The following is a 20,234-nucleotide window of genomic DNA, read 5'->3' as shown; positions in this document are numbered from 1 at the left end:
TGCAAGAGAAAATGTGGTCTCCAGTTTAGGGTCCTTGACCCTCTTGTCCAAAAGCAAAAGTGTGGTAGAAGATGAAGATCTCAACTTAGAAGATTATGATCTTACTTCTGAAGACTATGCAATGATGGTGTCGAATCCAAAGAGGTTCATTAAGAAAAGGTTCCCTACCAATAAGAACCGAAATTGGCAGGGAAGCTACAGTTCTGAAAAGGTTAGGGAGGAACCGAAGACAGAGGAACCAAATAAAGAGGCGAAAGTTGAAGGAGATTCAGGTGTGAACTGCTACTATTGTGGAGGAAAGAACCACTATGCCAAAGATTGCGTTCTAAAGAAAATGGCAGAGAAGGATGAGGAAAAAGATGAAGAGGCCTTATTGATGAAAAAGCTGGAAGAGATCAAGAGAACGAAAGCTACTGCTAACCCTTCAATGAATGCTTTAATTGTGCAGGGTTCGGTAGCGGATGATGAGTTCGGGGGCATGCAGGTCTGGTCAACCGACTCAGAGGATGATGAGGTCAGGAACCATCTCATGGAAAGGCATACGTTGCAAGAGGTGAAGAAAGCAGTGGGAAGTGTTTGATGGTGACAGATGTATCTCAAATGAGGGGATACAATACGGATGGTGGGAATGAAGACTCCAAGGAGCGAGAGGACCTATGCTTCACAGCAAAACCTCTCAGTGTGCAGATCAATGAGCTAGATGAATTGATCAAGAAGGTACAATCCGTTTTTGTTTCATTCAAAGTCCCACAAAATTCGTATGAAAAAGAATTAAAAAGCTTAAATTCAAGAATCTCAAATCTAGATAGCAGTTTAACTCAAACACGGGTCACCAATTCTAACCTAACTGACCAAATAAGCAGGGTGTCTTCCAAGAGTGAGGAACGGAGGATGTGGATAGAGCTGAAGGAGTCGGAGCTGATTAAATCCAAACACGAAAACATTTATTTACAAAGAGACAATTTAAAACTTCTGAAACAGAGAAATGTTTTTTGTTTAAATGCTAAACGTCTTTATGCTAACATCACTCAACTTCATCTTAACTGTGAAATAGGGTAGAAAATTCATCGCATGATTTTGCCCTTCCTTGAGTTTAAGGAGGATGAAATCGATGCTGAAGCATATAATTGCGAAAGTGTAGTTTCGTCTGATGATGTGAATCCGACTTATATGTATGGTCTGGACAAAATTGAATCTTTTATAAAGTCCAAGGACCATAGGGACATGCTGAAAAACATTTTGGATGAAAACGATAAACTGAAACTAAGGATCGAAACCATAGAAAAGTTTGACTCATTGAATGCCAACTTGAGCTCAGAAAATAAAATTGATGTTGAAAACGCGTATGAGCTCAATGAGGATGATGATATGAGTGAAATTTATGTAGAGGATGAAGTCGACTGTTCTGAGTTTGTCAAGAGCGAACCCGAAAACCACAAAAATCTTATTTCCGAAAATTCTGTGGAGTTCGCTCGTTTATCCCAAAATAAGTCCCCGACTCTTGAAGAAAAGACCGTGGTGTACCAAAAGGTGAGAACAACACCAAATCAGGTGTATAAGGTCACAGGAGTAACCGAACATTAGACAGCCGAACTCACCGCCATAGTAAACGAAGATAATGCAGATGGTTGTGATGAGTTTTTCTGGTCTGCTCCTATAGATAATGCAGACGAAACTGTTGGTCTGTCAGAGCGAACGTCCTGGAAAACCAAAGGCAGATATGTGCCAAAGCCACTAAACAAGCCTGACAACTTCGATGTGCCAAGTACTAGTGGTGCAAAAGAAGTTCCTGTAAAAGAAGTCACTCCTTCAAGCGAAACATCATCAGTTCAAAGTGAACCGGCTGACAAAAAGCAGAAGCAAAAAGCCAACATTCACCGACGGCCGAAGCAAGTGAAGGATTAGAAGCAACAAAGGAATCTGAGATACAAGAAGAATCTCTCAGAGCGAAAACAGTTCTGGCGATCTCAAAACACCCATTTTTCTGATCATGACAGAAAGTCAAAGAAAAGAGCAGCCAAACCGCAAGAAAGGAATAACAACTGAAGGGAAAGGTTCGGTTCAGAGAACACCAGCTACCGAAAGCATAGGTTCGGTTCCGAGAGCATAAGCTTTCGAGGTTCAAGGTCCGGTCCCACTAATGACCAAAACCTAAAGGGTCACTTAGAACCTCAAATCAAGAAAACATCTCAGTCTAAATTCTCTCATTCTAATTGTTCTCAACCCCATTCTAAATCCAATTCTGTTCAAACTCAAAATCCAAAATCTTCAACAGATTTGAAAGGAAAATCGAAGGTTTCCTCAGTCAAGAATGATCAAAAGCATTCCAAGGCCCAAACGCCTGAACCTGAATCCAAACCGACTGTAACAAATCCCAACAAAATTAAAGTTTTCACTATTAAGAAGAAAGATGAAACAACTTTAATAAAAAGAACATATCTTGTTGACATTTCTCTTACTATTCTTGTTCCTGTGAAAGGCTCACGTGGACTCAAGAAACTTTGGGTTCCTAAATCTGCTTGATTTTTGCAGGTTATCAGTGACGAGCAGTTCGACGAAGAATGGTATATTGACAGTGGCTGCTCACGTCACATGACAGGAAGGAAGGAAGAGCTGAGGGAATTCCGATCTCTTCCAAACGGCGGGAATGTCAAGTTCGGGAACAACTCATATGGCACGATAAAAGGTTATGGGATGATAACAAATGAAGACTTCACGATTAGAAAAGTTGCATACGTTGAAGGACTACAGCATAACCTCATCAGTGTATCTCAGCTTGTTGGAGGTACCGGTCTTAAAGTTTCATTTGACGATGAGGGTTCGAAAATAATAGAGAAGAAAACAAAAAGAGTGATTCTCAAATCAGAGCGCAAAGGCGAAATGTTTCCTCTCAGTCTCAAACCTATCAAAGGAAATCCAGCTATCTATCTGTTATCCAAAGCACATTCTGACGAAAGCTGGCTGTGGCACCGAAGGCTCTCCCATCTCAATTTCAAGGATATCAACAAACTTGTCACAGGAGGTCATGTTCAGGGTCTTACATTGCTCAAGTTTGATCGAGAACATTTGTGTGCTGCATGTGAAATGGGGAAGCAGAGTCGTCAAAGTCACCCATCCATAATAAACACTAAAGTCGTTGAACCACTTGAGTTAATTCACATTGACTTATGTGGTCCATCTTCTATCGAAAGTATTGGCGGTAGCAAGTATATTCTTGTTATTGTTGATGATTTTTCACGTTTTACATGGGTGTTCTTTCTGAAGCACAAACCTGAGGCAACTCTCAAGCTAAAGATGTTTATCAAGCAGGTTGAAGTGCAGCTGAGGAAAGTCGTTCGCAACATTAGAAGCGACAATGGGCTGAAGTTCAAGAATAAAGAATTTGAAGACTTTTTAGCAGAAAAAGGAACCAGTCACAACTTCTCAGCTCCCTACACCCCTCAACAGAATGGGATTGTCGAAAGACGAAATCGATCTTTGTGTGAGGCGGCCCGAACCATGCTAAGTTTCGCTTTTCTACCTCTATATTTCTGGGCTGTTGCTATTGCTGCAACATGTTTTACGCAGAACAAGTCCTATCTCAATAAGCGTTTCACTCTTACTCCTTATGAGATCATCAACAACAGAAAGCCAAACGTCAAATTCTTCCACGTATTCGGCTCACGATGCTTTATCTTCAATTCTAAAGAACATCGTAACAAGTTCGACGTAAAAGCCGATGAAGGGATTTTTCTGGGATATTCTCTCACTTCGAAAGCATACAGGGTTTTAAACAAGCATTCGAGGAAGATTGAAGAAACGTATAATGTGACTTTCGATGATAGCTATGTCAAGAAGCTGAAGGCCACGGAAGAATCAGTAGGAGAAATCTTCTCTCAAACAGGCCAAGTCACAGCGTCGATTGCAAATTTGTTTGAGTAATTTGTGGAGTTATTTGATGAACCGGAGAAGGCTACTCTCTCAGAAGCCAATGCAACAGACAACAAAGTTGACCATTTGAAGCAAATTGTCGATGACGTTGCCAAACGAATGGGTGAAGGAGAATCAGTTCCAAATAAACCTTCTCAGCAAGGTGCTTCAGTTGAGGGGGGAGAATCCATCTTCTTCAAAACAGCCGAGTTCACAAGTTGAGGGGGAAAACTCTTCTCCATCTGCTCCCAAAAGTTCTACTGCACTCGAAGGTACTGTAGCTACCGAAAGCTCAAATGCACCCGAAACTCGTGTAGCACCGGAAAGTCAAGATACCCCTGCAAGCTCATCAGTCGAGGGGGAGAATGCCGATATGTTTTATGACAATGACAGTCAATCCGAATTAGAAGAGATGGTAAATGCTGAATTGGATCCATCTTATGATCCAAATTACCCTCCTCTTGTCAAATGGACTAGAGATCATCCTGTTTCACAGGTTGTGCGTAATGTCTCTGAAAAGGTGTTGACCCGATCTCAACTGAAGGCAAAGCAAACATCTTTATTTTCAAAAGTAGAGTTATGTATGTTTAACTCTTTCGTCTCAAAAGTTGAACCAAAGACAGTAAACACTGCTCTTGATCACTCTGATTGGGTTCAAGCTATGCAAGACGAACTTAATGAGTTCGAAAGAAATAAAGTTTGGCGCCTCATTCCAACTCCTCCAGATGCCTCAGTTGTTGGTCTCAAATGGGTCTTTAGAAATAAAATGGACAAGGAAGGCAATGTAATAAGAAACAAAGCTCGTCTAGTTGTGAAAGGATACTGCCAGGAGGAAGGAATCGATTATGAGGAAACATTTGCTCCTGTAGCTAGGCTGGAATCTGTTCGAATATTTCTTGCCTATGCTGCACACAAGAACTTTGAGGTCTACCAAATGGACGTGAAGTGCTCATTTCTAAATGGAGAACTTGAAGAAACGGTGTACGTGGAGCAACCTCTGGGATTCGTGAATGAAAAATACCCCAATCACTGCTATATTCTGGACAAAGCGGTATATGGACTGAAACAAGCACCTAGGGCCTGGTATGAAACGCTAACCAAGTTTTTAAAGATGTCCAAATTCAAACAAGGTTCGGTTGACCCAACCTTCTTTCGTAAGAAGGAAGGTAACCACCTTATGATTGTTCAAATCTATGTCGATGATATCATCTTTGGCTCAACGAATCCTAGCTTAACAACTGAATTCAGAAAGCTGATGGAGACTAAATTTGAAATGAGTTCAATGGGTCCGATTAACTTTTTCCTTGGTTTAAATATTAGACAGGGACCCGAATGCATCTTTATTAACCAGGAAGCCTACACCAAGACTCTCCTTGCTAAATTCGGCATGATGGGAGACTCAAAGGTTAAAGTTCCAATGGCGTTCGGCACCAAGCTCACTCCATCCTTGGATAAGCCAACAGTCGATATTACGCTATATCACCAGATGATCGGTTCTTCAATGTACCTTACTGCTATCAGGCCTGATATAATGTTTTCTGTTTGTTACCGTGCTAGATTTCAGGCGAATCCTCGTGAACCTCATATGCTTGTAGTGAAGAACATTCTCCGGTATCTGAAACAAACTACCTCTCTCGGCTTATGGTATCCATCAAACTCAGGTTTCTTCGTTCAAGCCTACTCAGATGCAGACCTTGGAGGTTGTGGACTAGACAGGAAAAGCACCACAGGAGGCTGTCAATTCCTTGACGGGAAGTTGGTTAGCTGGCAATCAAAGAAACAGACTTGTGTATCTCTGTCTACCGCTGAAGCAGAATACATCGCAGCTGCCTCCTGTACATCTCAAGTGATTTGGATCCAAAGCCAGCTCCGGGACTATGGGGTCAATATGAAAAAGATCCCACTATATTGCGACTCTGAAAGTGCAATTAGGATCTGTCATAACCCAGTGCAACACTCCAAGACTAAGCACATAGCACTGAGGTATCACTTCATTAAGGATCATGTGGAAGATGGGAACGTCGAAATTCATTTTGTTCGAACAACTGATCAACTGGCCGACATCTTCACCAAAGCTCTTCCTGAAGCTTCTTTCAACAAAATTCTACAAGGACAGGGAATGATGGAATCGGAATCAGTACCAAAAATTACCTCTCAAGATCAAAAGTAAGAAGCGAAATAGACCGAACGTTCGGCTTCGGGTCTCTTGTATGCCGAAATGGACCGAACGCTCGAGTTCGGGTCTTGATCTGGTGTACCGAAATGAACCGAACGCTTGGGTTCGGTTGTATCATCTGATCTTCGCTTATCGCTCAAAGGTAGTTTCCTTGGTTGTAAATCTTTTCTATTATTTTTCCAAACTCATTTATCTTATTGTCGAAGTTCTTTTCTTTTTCAAACTTATTTTTTTGGCAACCGAAATGGACCGAACGTTCGGGTTCAGTTCCAAAATATTTTCTCACCCGAAATAGACCGAACGCTCGGGTTCGGTTCAAAAAAATTTTCTCAACCGAAATAAACCGAACGCTTGGGTTCGGTTCCAACATTTTTTTTTGTATAAATTTTTTTTATGTCTTATATATTTCGATCAAAAATTCCAAAAATATTTTTTTCTTTTACTTTCGTATTCAAAAACTCCAAAAATATTTTTTTTATTATTTTATTTTGGCTTTTATTTATTTCATTGTGGGTAACTTATTTCACTAGCTAAGTGTCCCTAGAAGCATGCTGCTGTATGTGTCCAAAGCCTCATCTGATTCTGAATAAAAACCTTACTGACTTGGTACAAACAAACCCTGTCTTCCCAATTAGGCTCTCATATTTATTCTAATCATGAGCTACCTAACTCTCTTCTCACATGAGATAAGAGTTTTCTGCTTAGTCCCTATTTTTATAGCAGAGGTACTTTGGTTTCTTTACACCACTTACATTACTTTTCTCCATCACATTCGCTTCACAAACGTAACCCGTGAGACTCTCAGACATTACCACTGAGGTTTATGGTTACACAATTTCTGTGTTCATGATCTTAGCTTCGTGTCACTACGTGCTAAGTGAAACCCACAATTCAATACCTACTATGCACTGACGGTGAACAATTAACTTGCTCTAGCTTTCACTATTGACGAACTTATCCATGGGGGTACAACATGAAATCTGTATTTTTCTTTTGAGTGATTCCTATGAAATTGTTAAATCCAATAACATTTCTTCCCTTGGGATCCAGTTTTAATTTTTTTTTTTGAGATTTCGCATACATTAGTTTACCTTGCCACTTAAATTATCTCCAACCTACTTGTTCAACAGACTACATTGGTCTCACAAGTACTTCGTTCGATTTCTATCTTATATCAAGATCATGAATTATGAATCGAAGCGAAAGCCACCCCATAAGCCTACTTAAAAGAAGCCTTTCAACACTTCTTAATAAGTGTCTGATCGTAATTCAACGGGAAACCACACAAACACTTTAAAGTCTCTCTTGACTTTGAAGGAAGAGATTCGTGCCCGAGATCCATTGTTTCGTGTCTTTATTCACATCACATAATCCCTCAAAAGTGTTGCTTTATTTCCTTTTCTTTTACACACTCAGCACGAAAATCTTTTTGATTTTCCAAAATTCTGGTTTCATTAATTGTAAGGAATTTTAATTGGATTGGTTGTTATAAAAGGTTGTGGTTAATATTGATCCACGTGGGGATTTTACTTTAAAGATGTCGTTAATCTCTAAAGAGATAAGATGACGAAATGATGATTCAGGCGAGAGTCCGATCGATTTGATTTCAAACGGCGCAACAGGGAAAAGCGTGCGAATAGGAACCGTTTCATCTCCAAATGGCGCCTGATGGGAAGGCGTGTGATTAGGGACTGACACTCTCTCTCCTGCGTGATCATCGGCACACCCAACTGTCACGCGTCAGTCATCTCCGAAAAACCCTTTGTCTTTTCAATCGAAGATTTGGGAAAGATTTTTCTCTCTCCTTTACCCACAGTATAAAAGGCAATGTGTTCCACCGTTTACCTCTTTACTGCACCTACATTCACAGAGAGCAAGAAAATCCTCTAAACCTCTAATGTTCATCATCTCTCCCACTTTCATCTCAATAATGGCGGATTCTTCATGTGTTCACGCAACTTCTCACATCTTGCCCATTCGTCCCCAGCAGAGTTTGATCATTGATCTTACTCCTCAGGCATATGACGCTTTCATGTTTCCCATCATTGAATGCCTGAAGTTCTCGCCAATCGCTCCTGCTCTTACCAGGGCTGAAGCTGTTTCAATGGAGTTCCTGTCACAAATTTTTGCTACAGCTCACTACGACAAGGTCATCGACATGATTTTCTTCGATGTCTTTGAGCACAAGGCGTCGATTTCTAAACAAAGGTTTTGTACGCTGTTAGGGTTTGAACCTGATTCTTCGAGGGTTAATCCTGAAACCATTCCAATGGGTCATCTGTTCAACATGTTCTACAACATGGGGTACACTGAGGTGCTCACTACAGTCACGAAATTCAAAAAGTCGTGCCTGCCCCCTCAGTGGAATCGGATGTTCACTGTTCTTTTCAAGGGCTTATCTGAACGAAGTGCTGGATCCGATGGGGCAAGTCGTTTGTTTCACTCAATCATGTACGGGATCTACAATGGCATCAACATGGACTACGGGTCGGTCCTATGGCACCAACTCATTCAGAGTCTTTCTTCCACCTCTCGACACTCAGAGATTTCTTATGCCCGGTTCTAGACTATTGTCACGAAATGGGTGATGGACAAGTACCACGTCCCCATTGTCGTTGATGCTCCAATGTCTTCGATTGGTACTTTTCATACCATGAAGATCATTGTCTCGGATGCTTCGAAATTTTCCTTCAACGGGTCTATCCCGGAAACGATGTATGGTGATGTTCCTGCTGAAAGCCGGATTATCAGAACGTACAAGGAGTTCAAACGTTCTGGTCCGAGGGATCTTACTCCAGAGATGCTGAAATCAATTCATGACGCTGACAAGCCTGCTCCTAGAGGCAAGAAGGCTGATAAGGGAAAATAGGTGGCAAAGGGAACAAAAGGCCCATCTCCCAAGAAAAGGAAAACCACTAAGGCTGCTCAGTCTCCACCACAGAAGAGGAGAAAAACCCAACCGAGACGAAAGCTGATTATCACTTCATCCTCAAGCGAATCTGAGGACGAGGGTTCTGATTCGGATGGATCTCAACGTGGCAACACTCCACCTCGTTCGCCTACCCCAGAGATACATATTTCTACTTCTCCTGTCTCTTCTCCACCCGTTACAAATCCTTTTTCTATTCCCCCATAACCTCCACCACTCAAATACCACCTACTTCCATCCCAATACCACCACCAATCTTTACCGAAGCAACAACCACCACCACTGCAGATGTTAGAACCAACGTATCTGATACGGGGGTTCATACTGACGCACCAAAATCCAACTCAGCACCCGAACCCACACCAACAACCAAACACACCACCCAACCTGAAACTACAACTACTACCGAACCTACAGTTTCACCACCACCATCTTCTCCTGCTCATGCTTCAGAGGAAGAAGAACCTCTCCTTGGCAGGGAGAATATGACTTTTGATTAAGTCTATTACAGTCCATTTCAAGTTCAAAGTGACGACGATAACGATTCTCCTGTCACAAAGAGGCATCTCAAGGAGCTACATGACAAAATAGATTCGCTCATCGCTTCGTCTTCCACATCTCAGTCCTCCCTATCTGAAGCAGCAATTCAGAAAATTGTTGAGGCTTTTTCCAAAGCTCATCAAGTTTCCCTTGATTCCGCCACTGCAGCCATAGATGCCTCAACCAAAGCTTGTGAGGCAGCGATCGAAAAAGTCGATAAACTATTCACTGATGCTTCTTTCTTGTTAAAGTCTTTACAGGAAACCGCTGAAGCCACCTCGACAAAGCTGGAACCAATTGTCAACCAGCTGGCTAACTCAGTCGCATCAGAGCTGAAGTCGTTCACTTCGCTTCGTCAAACCATCTCTGACGACAACTCAGCTTTCAGAACAACCATTGAGGAACGTCTCTCCAAGCTTCAAGTAGACTTAGATGCCGAGAATACTCTAATGGATGCTCTCGCAAGGAAGACTACCACTCTAAAGATCAAGAGCTTTCAACTCTCCAACTCTCAACAGGAGATTGAGTCTCTTCGGTCTGAAAGAGAGGTGGTTAAATCGTGTGTTTCGGATGTCCACTCAGCAATCTCAAACATCCTTGAAGCACATGACCCCATCCTTAATTATTCTGTGAGGCGTGACCTTGCAGAGAAGCTCGCTCCCGCCCTTTCTCTACTCAGCAAAATTGTGGGGCTCCTTGATTTCGTGTCCATTCCGAAACAAGGGGGAGAGAAGGAAACTATGTCTCAACCGCCTCCTACTTTAACACCAACACACACAACCGAACCTCCTCCAGTAGGCCAAGCTTCCGGTTCCGGTGTAAAAGACAAGGGCAAAAACATTGCTGAGGAGAGTGATGAAGATGATAAAGAGACAATTGCCGACCTTCTGAAGCGTCAAGGTCGAGATAAAGAGGCTGACATCAGTGCTCGTGTGGCTAGAGAGGCTGAAGAAGCCGAAAGGAAACAGAAAGAAGCCCACGACCTTCTTGAGAGCAGGAAAACTCTTTTTTCCTTCTTGGACTCTTGAGAGGCTGATTAAAGAAGCCATTGACACACCAAGTATCTTGTGGCTAGAACCTGTGATCTCTTTAGATCGTTCTAACACTGTCGACTCGCAGTTCGACATGCCACTGACCCGAAAGGCGTTTATTTTTCATGCATTTTCCAACATTGCAGAGTTCCCTCATCCTCATCCACAGGTTGATCAGGACTTAATCGAATTTTAACTGAAGGCAGCTCAACCCCAATACCAGACTTGGAGTGCTCAGAAAATCATCAATGTTCGGGTCCTGAAGCCGTACAGGGAAGGCAACATCACCAACATTCGGTTCAAGGTACTACGGGGTTCTACCAAGACTGAACATGCCATCTCACTTGCAGATCTTCCCAACCTTAATCCCCATGATTGGATTATCTTGCACAACATCCTTCTTACAAACGAAGTTGAATATGGTCCGATCATCGACCACTTTAAGAGGATGCTTGTATGCTATATCATGGAGGTTGCTTTGATGGATCAGGAGATTGCGAGCGTGTTCAAGAAGAAACCTACCATATCTCCTGTTGGCTCTGCCAGTGATCTCAATATGATGCAGATGGGAAAAATTGACCCAAAGAGAAACTCTATCATGTTTACCAGGAACGAAGGACAGAAATGTCTTTTCGCCTTGGCAGACAAACATCTCTACACCACTGCCTGTTTGGAACACGTTTTAGGGATCATCCATCGATGCAAGCAGAACACAGCGGATGATATCAAGTACTTTGATGATATGATTCAATGGTATATTCGCTTCAGACAGACAATCCTTGCACTTATCACACGTCTGTTTGATACAGTAAAGAAGGCTCCCGCTGTTGGCCCAAGCAAGAAGAAGATGTAGTCTCGCTCCAATTTGACGCAAAGGGGGAGATTGTTGGGCCGTATTTTGTGTTGTGTCTATTGGGCTCATTAGCTAGTCCAATATGTATCTCCGGTATGGTCCTGTCCATCCGTGATTTTTGTAGGATTTAGTATAAATAGATGCTTGCATGCATCCTAGAAGAGAGGACGATTAGTAACGATTAGAGATTTATTGTTCAGCAAATTTATCCTTCTTGTTTTGTAACCCTAGAATCCTCTACAACGGAAGTTCTTAGTGGAGCTCTGCTGAGGATCGAGTAATCTAATCATTCGACACATCTTGATTCATACTTGTGTTTTGTTTACTGTTTTTACGTTCATCGCATACCTATTACAAAGATCTAATCGATCAAAGAGTTAATTAATAACTCATCAGCCTTACTTCATTTTTCCTTGTTAGAAAGTAATCGTTTTCTGTCTATGCCTGATGTGGCATTTTCTATGAAATTATCTTGTACGATAAGTACTTTTGGATTGGTCTTTATGCTGTCAAGAACTATCATCTCTAGATGTGATGTAAGACCTTTACAAGGTCATTTTCCCGAACTTTTACGTCATGAATATCAAAGATTTTGACAGGCGGCTAACTTCTGTGTCATTCTTCATTCAAGTACTCTTATCATACTTTCATTGGAGTCTATCTGAAACATGCTTTAGTCAAGTCATTGGACTATAGTAATTTAGCTCCGGAGACATTTCCAAGTCTCCTTTAGTGGTTGGATCCTGTTATTCACCAACCCACGATAACTCGGCTTGAACGACAAACGTCTTGAGACTATTCTACGAACTTACTTCTACTCATTACTAGGATTGCATCATAGGGATGTAGGTCAAACCTTCGCGAACACACTTCCATTCCGTTCTAGGACTGCATCATAGGGATGTAGGTCAACCTTTCGAGAACATACTCTTACTCTTTGATTGAGCAATCGAAGTACATCTAGGGTCAACCAGAATCGCTTACAAAATCCTTATCTTTCGTGCTATCAGAATCATGTCGTCATCAAGAAACAATCAGCTTCTTACGTACATCTCTTTCTTCTAGATCGCTTTTCCAGCGAAGCCGTCATATCAAAACACCGAAGTAATCATGCGTGGAGTACCTCTTAGTTCTTCTCTTTTCCGAAGAAATCCTCAAAGTACCACTCATGCAGTACGTCAAGTTTAATCCAAGGATTCATGCGGTTGATCTATCACTGAGGAATGTATACATAAGAGTGATATATAATCAAGGTTCTACAGGTTTAGAATTGATGATTCCACTTTAACTTCTTTTTCCTCGATGGGATGCGAGCTTAAAGAAGAATCAGTTATTCGACTACCTCTTCAATCTTAATTATATACGACTCGTATACACGAGATTGTGATTGTGAAACCATGTATGAGTTCTAATATGAACTTCAGGATGGAGAACTGATCAAGACTACGAGTAATCACATCATCATGTGAACAAACTTAGAACCCAGTATGACTCCCGTAAACAGATTTCCATTCAATCTAAACACTCTGGAGATACAAGAACAATATAGACGACTTAACGAACTACACAGAAATAGAATTAGAAGACTAGGCTTCTGACCCTGGAGAACCCCGGTCATATTCTTCCAGAGATCGACGGATTGCATCATATGTACCTCGGATATCGAGGACTCCGTCAAGATTTTTCATTAGAAATCATTATCTCTGCCTCGCATAGATGAAATGGTTGAGCAAATGCAAGGAAAGAATTACTTTCAGAAATGGATCTGAGATCCGAATATCACCAGTTCGAGTGTTAGGGAAGGATGTCCAGAAGACTATCTTCCGAACTCGATGCGGACACTTCGAGTCCGTAGTGATACCCTCCGGATAGGACCAATACGCCCATAGTTTTCAGGAGCTAAATGAGTAAGGTACGTACTTCTTACTTGGATTAGTTCTTCATTTCTCCATGTAATGACTTATTCATCTACCCTCGTAGTAAGAAGAAACCCATGGAAACATTTCCTTCAGAGATACTTTTCGCAAAGTTCTCTAAACTCAAGTTTTGGAATTGAAGAGTCAAAATTTCCTAAGACACACTATTAGTGATGTGGAAATTCTTGAGTACTCTGGCAATTGATCCGAAACCGTTGGGAATTAGTCGGCACCAGAGACGCCGACAGACATTCGCCAAATTCTAGGTCTTACAGACCTACTGTCATAGTTCATTCAGAACTCCTCACAAGTTACAGAAACCGGTACGACTTTGACCCAAAAAGAGGTGGCCTTTGACTGGGAAGTTAAACAAGAAAAAGAAACCTTAGAGATTTCAAGTGAGAAACCAAGTTCTTTAGGAAAACTCACCCTGGGAATGGCTTAATACGCTTCGTATTGCGTGAAAAGCTAAATCAAATATAGTTAGGACCTCTGAGATTCTTACCAGAATCGGTCCTGTGCCTCACAAACTAGACCTACTCCGCGAACTCAGTAACGTACATTTTACTCTTCGCATCTCGATCGTGAAACCATACCTTTCTGTTAGGAATTTTGTAAGTCCACTCGTCGAGATCCACACCTTTGTATTAGAACCGTAGTGACCCTTAACCGAGTGGTCAAGCGGATGAATCAACGCTGTCGCCCATTAGTGAAGGTTCATTGAGATTAGGCCTGACAATGGAGCGGGTTTTGACCCTGATCCGATCCAAAACCTTAACAATTATATGGGTTTGGAGCATAGTTTTTGATCCGTTTACCCGTTAACGACCCGTACCCGCTAACCCTTTTATTAAAAGGGTCGGGTGTGGATCATCATTGATCCGCTCCATTTATAACCCGCCCCATATAAGTTTTAGAATTATAAATTTTAAAATTATATATTTGTATTTTATACTACTTAAAGTTTACTTTTAATTACAATTGAAAGTCCAAAAAGAAAAGACCAAAGACTAAACTGTTTTTACATGGGTCTCGAGGACTTGATTTCTAGACTTCCAATCATCTACTAAGAATCATGATGTCATTCATTTGGATTTCATCAAGTAATCATCAATTAAATTTTTATATCAATGAAGTCATTTATCAACCGAAAGAAAGTTTTTAATTGCTATTATTTATCAATGCAATTGACGGTCAAAAATCAATCAGAAGTTACTACAATAATGAGTTTAATTCCAATCGAAAGTCCTCGAGTACTTAATGTGTTTTCTAAATCAACATTTGTTTTATTTGATAAATGTTATTTTAAGATTTACGATAAATATGTTTGATTTTTCAAAAAACCTACGGGTTACGGGGCGGGTTTGGATATATGTCGATTCGGTGGATAAGGGTATGGGTTTGACTATTCAAAACCCTGCGGGTCACGGAGCGGGTTTGGATCGGATTTTGAAATTTGTTAAAAGGGTTTGGATCAAGGTCGATTCGCTCCAAACCCGCCCCATTGCCAGGTTTAATTGAGATACCAACCGAGAACCCGATTTCACTTAGGAGCGCTAGAACCAATCAATTAGGAAGTTTCCTCCTCATGACTCGATCATTCATACCTACTTCCTTACCTAAATTCTAATTTCGGGACGAAATTCCCTTCAACAAGGGGATGATGTGACAACCTGAAATTTCCATTCTGAACAAACCATATGAAGCCAATAGAAGTTAGAACAGTTACAGTGAAATTCCAGACTTTGGGTATAAGTTTGAGTATTTCAGGATTAGCACTTAAGGAGATATCAGGAGAGTGGATGCACTAGGGTTTTGTGCAACACTGTTATTCCAATACTCTAGGATATTAGAGTTCATTCCGGGAATAAAAATATTTTCTGCCAAAAATCCCAGGACTATATATATAGAAATCTGAACCAAAATAATTCATTAGTTACATTTCCAATTAGAGAAAAGCCAAAATTCTCTCTCACGGATCTTCGGATTTTTATCCCAAATTGTGAGTACTTCTATCTAGTTATATTATATAGCTTAGATTGTGTTTAGAAACATCAAAATCATGTCAAAACACTAAGATATGTGAGTTTACCGCCCAAGAACACCTTGGGGAGTAAACTCCATTTTAAGGGCCGAAAGTGTCCCAATGTCCCTCAAAGCCTTGGAACTCAAACTAGAAGCCACCAATACATGTTTAGACCACCAAATCAATTAGAAACAAAGGGTGAAAGTGAGTTCACGGCCAAGGAAGTTCTTGGGCCGTGAACTCCATGTTTAGGTGCCAAAATGCCCTAAAAACCCTCCTTAAGCCAAGAGACTAAATTGGACATGTACCTAAATGAGTTTAGGACTAGATAACACACTTAGAACACCAAGAGTAAGGTGTTCACGGCCCAAAAGGTTCTAGGACCATGAACTCCATAAAATGGTGCCAAATGGTGCCATAAACTCTTCTAAAGCCAAGTACAAAAGCCTAGTTTAGTTCCTAGTTAATTTAGGGACTTGAAAACACCATAAACATCCTCCCAAGGGAGATTACGGCCGTAATCTCCAAGGGGTATGGTCCCAGGGCCGTAAACTCCTAAAAGGAGTTATATTATGCCCTAAACTCTTCCATAGACCAAGTCATTAAGTAGAAATGCTTATTAGGGCCTTATAGAGCATCAAACATCAAATGGTAACCTAAGTATGAGCTTACGGCTGTAAAATCATGAGTTTACGACTGTAAACTCATTTGGTAGTGTCATTAGGGTCGTGAACTCCCTTGTGGAGTTTTCCTTGAACCCTACACACAATAGCTTCCCCTACAAACACTTAGATGCAATCCTAGAGGCTAATAACACTTGATAAAGGTGTTTAGCATGTCTTAGGGTGTCTTGACTTGTTTATTAGTTGTTTATAGACTAATTTGTTACATATATGTGAAATTATATGTTAACTAGGATCATAGAGTGTGTTCAAGACTTCACTTGACACCTAGCGGTCCTACCTCTTCAGTTCATCCGTATCGCCCACAACAGGTGAGTTCATACCCCTTAATCAATGTTTTAAACTGTTTTTAAATGTTTTATGGGGGGATACAAGTAGAATCATGCTACTTATTATATCAATCACATGTGATTAATAAGCAGCATTCAAATGATTTACTACTCATTAACCGTTTTACCAAACAGTTTCCTTCAAATGTTTTACATAAACACTTTATGTGTTTAAAACTCCTTATTACACTGTACATTTTACTCTGTATATTACATTTCAAACCTACTTTCAATTGTGTTTGCAAACAAAGGTTTCTTTATACTAAACCGTTTTATCAAACCCATGCCTTCAAAACCGATTTATAGATCGACATCAAGTCGATATTTTCTTAGAAAATATTTATGTTCAAAGGTTTTACAAAACTTATTTTATGATTTTATATTATAAATTGCATGCCTATATATGTATAATTATATAAGAAATGTTTAAAGGACTTAGGAAGGCTATCCACCCTATTTCCTTTTCCTCGATTTGGATGTGGTCTGGTGGGATATCGGGTACCGTCCGAAGGTCGTTTAAATATTAGTTATATATCATGTGTACATATATAGTCATAAAAGGTCTTTCCAGTTCATCCAATGCCCTTGAGTAGCAAGGGTATACATCCATGTTCATACGTACCAATTATATTACTAGTAAGCTACCATATGGGTAGTTTAGGAAGATACTAGAACTACTACTAGAACGCGATATCATACAATGAGCCAGTTCATTCATGAGTCAATACTTGCTAGATAGAATGAACATACATTACAGCTAGTACACACAGTACATTACTATACAATTACATGATTACGTTTACATAGAGATTCTGTTATAAGCATGCCTATATATGTATAGTCATATAAGTAATGTTTAAAAGACTTAGGAAGGCTATCCACCTTGTTTCCTTTTCCTCGATTTGGATGTGGTCAGATAGGATATCGGGTACCCGTCCGAAGGTCGTTTAAATATTAGTTATATATCATGTATACATATATGGACATAATAGTTCCTTTCAGTCAATTCAGTACCTTTGGGTAGCAAAGGCATACGTTCATATACATTACATTACTATGAGTACATATACAACTATACTAGAGGAAGAACATATACAACTATACTAGAGGAAGAACATATACAACTATACTAGAGGAAGAACATATACAACTATACTATAAAGAGAACATATACAATGATACTAGAACGAGCAACAATACATTACATATACATATATACATTGACAAAAATTGTGATCCTGTATCGGAGCATGACTTCAATGTTATGGCCCGAGTTGTAGCCAGAGTCTCTTGAAGGTAGAGCGTGAGTTTGCGTATAGATCTATACTGGATTGACTATCCTACACCTTGCTGCTAGCTACAGCCGGACCTGCAGGTCTATGGGTGCCAAACGTCATTTCTTTTTACGACCATACGTATGTCGTTGTTACAAGTCAATAGTATGGTGCAAATTAATCACATGATACCTTAATATAAATCTGGTTTAAGGTAGTTAGTACAACAGTAGTTCCTATAATACAACACTACAGTACTACATTAATTTTCCATTTACATATATTTAGTGATCTTTTCACTTAATCATTAAACATAAAAACTATATTTTGTTAATGATAGTTACACTTAGAAAATTACACACTTTTACAAGAAACGAACATACAGAACAGTTAAGTCTTGGTAGAAGACTACGTTCAGAACAGTTAGGTCTTGGTAGAAGACACCCTTATATAATAGTAGGAATCATAGGGATTTCTAGGGTTTTTCAAACATTTATAGTTGTTTTACAAACATTTTCATACTTACCGTTCATATACATTTTCCATACTTACAGTTCATATACATTTTCAATACTTACAATTTATATACATACAAATTAAGACACTAAAATACTTATGATCTCACCAGCTTCAAAGCTGATACTCGCTTTCAAAATTACTTGTATCCTTAGGTCATCTATAGACATGTACAGATGCAAGGTTTAGAGAAGATGGAGCTCATTCAAGACTCATCTTTCATTTTGATTTATGCTTTTGTGTCTTTTATAATTTGACAGAACACACTTGTATAATATATATATTATTAATGTAATGGATGATGTTGTTGCTTGTTTACTACTTTACATTGTTGTGATACTGTACATGACGTCCTCCGCCCCAGAACGTTTCCGCCGTTCTTGGTTTTGGGGTGTGACAATAATATTGTGTTATTTGCTATGTAGTGGTATTGTGGGGGAAACTGGCTAAGCTTTGGGCTTACAGTTGTTGGATTATGTTTCAGGTACTTCTCAGGATCGCAGAAAGACAAAGACGTGATCATGCTCCTCCGTATGTTTTTATTTCAAGATTTTGGGATTTCTCTTATATGAATCTTATTTTGGAAACAGTTTGTAAACAATGATGATTTCTCTTATATATATATATATATATATATATATATATATATATATATATATATATATAAACACCTAAAATATCATATTTGTCCAAAAAAAATTTATTTTAACCATTTTTAAATATTTTTAATCAGTTTTTGTTATTTGAAAACATTTTAATTATTAATAAAACCAATATTGACCATAATACCGTTAGTTTCAAAATTGAAAAATCCCCCAATATCCTTACTAAAACACGTCGATGAAAAAACGATGTCAACTTGGAGGATAAAGTTGGAAGAGGACTTCGTCAGTTTAATATGAAAAGATAAACTCTACGATTCAAGTTTATACTTTGTGATTTTGTTTTATATTAGTACGTGGGAAGAACCACTTACAATTAGATTTAGTTTAATCTTTTTATTTGGTTTGTAATTGTTATTTTTATATACGTTCTACAAAAAACATGTATACAAAATTGAAGGGAAAGTTTGATTTTTATAGGTTGTTAATGAAGAACGTGTTCGGCACGGAGCGTTTGAGAGCTTCTAGATTATAGCGTTTGACAAAACGCTCCGTTTTAAACAGAAAACTTCGTTTGACACTACAAGCTTCTAGGGTTTTGCTTAAACAAAACACTCTAAATCTAAATGCTATTTCATATAACATTAACAAAACGTTACAAACTATACAAGGTACCCAAAACTCGTAGCTGAATTTGCAGATCCCAGAAATAAAAGAAATAGTGTTGAAGTTCTCAATCAGGTTTTGTATCACCTTCAAACTTTATTTTGTTTTCTTAAAAATTGCAATGTTTGATCCAACATGTAGCCTTTGTTTCATTTGAAGTATATTATCTCACTTTTTTTTTGTTAAAAATAATAATTTAGATAAATATGATATTTTGATAGATGATGTTTTAAATTTAGAGTTATAAAAAAGATATAATAGTCAATTTATAAAGATTAAAAATATTAAAAGTTGTTTTAAAAAAGATTTGGACAAATATGATAACTTTAATTTTGCAGTTCAAAGTGCATTCAAAATAAGTAACACAATTTTATCAAAATTTATTCAATGAACTATTTTGTTTTTTTAGTGGCCCTTATGTTATGCTACAAATTTACAAAAGATTTGTTAAATCTGAATTTACAAATTTACAAATTTACAAAAGATTTGTTAAATCTAAATTCCAAGTGCTACAAATTCACAAAAGATTTGTTAAATCTAAAAATGATTTATTGGTCAACTATAACCACAAAAATGTTATGTTAATGGAATTTTATAAACGACGTGTACACAATGAATAGATATTACGAAATATGAATTATGATGTGCATGACTCATGAGTCACAAGATTCATATGGAATAGTAGGTGTTTTTATGAAGCAAGTAGATCTAATCATCTAAGGAAGAGTTGTATTTTTCTTATCCAAAAAAGAACCAAAGTAACGAACAAGTCCCTGTTTAATAA

This window comes from Lactuca sativa, chromosome 2 (assembly GCF_002870075.4).
Source record: "Lactuca sativa cultivar Salinas chromosome 2, Lsat_Salinas_v11, whole genome shotgun sequence".
In the NCBI taxonomy this organism is placed as follows: Eukaryota; Viridiplantae; Streptophyta; class Magnoliopsida; order Asterales; family Asteraceae; genus Lactuca; species Lactuca sativa.
This window is presented reverse-complemented; position numbering follows the sequence as displayed.